Here is a 2,500-nt window from a genome sequence, read left to right as displayed (position 1 = left end):
GAAAGTATCATTACCTCTTCAACCACCGGGTTACTTGCTCCGGTGTCATCCTGTTGATGAACAGTATTGATAAGGCGGACAGAAATAAACAACAAATACAACAAGAGTTTACAGGTTCAGGGGTTACCTCTGACTCGGAGCTGTCGCTTAGTTGCATTAGCTCTGAAGCAGTCGGCCTACTTCCCTTCTTGCGGGGAGCGGCTCTCTTGGCGGCTTTCTTAGCCTTCCTGGCCTTCTTGGCCGCCTCATGGTCATATTTGACCTTCCAGAATTTGTCATCAGCCTGAAAAATATAATGACGATTTCTTAAGGTTCAGGTGAAAGCTATCTATAGAAGAAAATAAGATGTTCAGATCAGCGGCTTACCGCTGGGGCCGGGTTGGTCTTGCAGAAGGGGCTTAAGCCGGTCCTCCCGCAGTCTGCCAAGCTCTCGTTCAAGAGGGCCTTGGTCATGTCCTCAGCAACGTCTTCAGGAAGATCGTTGCGGCTGTGTCTCAGGGGGTCATCTTTCCGGCCTGTGTACTCACACATTAAGCCGGGGCGGCGGCTTAAGGGGATCACCCGCCACGAGATCCAGACTCGGACCAGATCAATGCCATTAAGGCCATTTCCCAGCAGAGCCTTGATTTTGTTGATAGTGGGGATCAGAGGTTGGCGCTCCGCCTGTGATAACTTGTCTGACAGTGGGTGAGTTGGTTCCAGACGCGAAGGACGAAAGCCGGGCAGCGGGCTCTCGTCAGCCGGCGATGTGTCTTGGCAATAGAACCACGTCTGGTTCCAGTCCTTTGGGTGGCTTGGCGGCTCGGCATAAGGAAAAAGGCAGTCTCTCCGTCGCTGAATGGAGATTCCACCAAGTTCTAAGCTCGGCCCGTTGGCACACTCATTCTGGCGGTTCAGATAAAAGAGTTCTCTAAAGAGTAGCAGGCTGGGCTCTTCTCCAAGGTAGACTTCGCAGAATACTTGGAAGTTGCATATATTTGACACCGAGTTGGGTCCTATGTCTTGTGGCCGCAGGTCAAAGAAGTTCAGCACATCTCTAAAGAACTTTGAGCCGGGCAGTGCGAAGCCCCGGCTCATATGATCCGCAAAAACTACCACCTCCCCGTCCCTTGGCTGTGGTCTTTCCTCTGATGGGTCGGGGGCACGGTAGGACATGACGTCCTTCTTGGGCAGGTAACCCGACTTCACGAAATCCGCTAAGGTCTCGTCGGTGACGTTGGACCTCATCCAATTGCACGTGATGGGTGCTTTGGGAGCTTTGGGAGGCATGGTGAAAGTCGGAAGCCTATGATAAAAGGAAAAATGTCCGGTTTAATTATAAGCCGGAGGAAATTTGCAGTTCAATGTTTACAATGGCGGCTTATGGAGGGGCCTAATGACATATATCTAGGTGCATCGGGTTATCTAAGCCGCTGGAGGTATTGAGAGTAATTCAATTATCTACGACCTTGTCGCAGATGAGCCGGAAAATTTTACGGCGCGTGGCTTCTTTTGAGCCGGAAGGTTTTACGGCGCGTGGCTTCTTTAAGCCGAAAATGTAAACCGCCATGACTCAGCAGGTGCAGTTTTTTACTAAGTGTGGTGAAAACAGGTTTCACACATTGCAGTAACTAATTTGGATCAAAACGGTCGGCTAAAAAGGAAAATTTCTAGACCTAAAACAGACGCAAAAGAAGTTCTTGGGGTCGAACGGGGCCTTTATGCAGTGAAAAGAGATCTATTTGCATTTGAAATGGGTGCCAAACAGCTACCGCGTTGGTTTTATGCTATCTTAAGATCAAGAAAGGGCGGCGGTGGTGAAATCTATGGAGAGTTCATGACGAACAGCGAAGAACATCGGCGAACTCGAAAATCTTAATGCAGATCTATTCTACGAAGAGGAAGGAACTTACAGATGCAGGTGTGCTGCGAGGGTTCGCCGCGGTTCTCTGGACGGTTCAGGGTGATGCAGCGGCCAAGGTCGACGAGGACGCGGAGCTCTGTTGCGGCGGCGGCGGCGGCGGAGCTCGAGCAGCACAGGAGAGCGAGAGGAAGGAGACGACAGAAGGGGAGAATGGAAAGGACCCGAGGGTCGGGTTATTTATAAGGCCAGACTCATAAGTGGGCGCGAGAAACGAGGAGGTCACGGCGTGATTATCTCGCCCGAGAGGCGCCTCGATTCTCGGGATGGCAGTAAAGATAAAGATCCGTTGCGGATATAGTGGAGTAAAAAATGGATTTAATGGAAGATGATGTCACGGCGGATTACCTGGGATCTAGAGGATGAAGTCATACCGGGTTATGGCCTTCACAAAATTGTAAGCCGGAGATTTTCTGTCGAAAGAATTGAAGATTGACATGAGCCGGCTCAAATCAATCTGGGGCCTAATGTTGAGGATATAAACCTTAGAGTCACCCGCCCGGTGGGGCCAGGTTACTCATAAGGATCATCACCTGAAGCCCGGCGACAAGCTTGAAGACGGTGGGCCAAAGATGGGCTTAAGACCCGGAGATAGCTTAA

The sequence above is a fragment of the Aegilops tauschii genome, chromosome 3 (assembly GCF_002575655.3).
Source record: "Aegilops tauschii subsp. strangulata cultivar AL8/78 chromosome 3, Aet v6.0, whole genome shotgun sequence".
NCBI lineage: Eukaryota > Viridiplantae > Streptophyta > Magnoliopsida > Poales > Poaceae > Aegilops > Aegilops tauschii.
The sequence above is the reverse complement of the archived record's forward strand: the minus strand, read 5'-3'. Positions refer to the sequence as shown.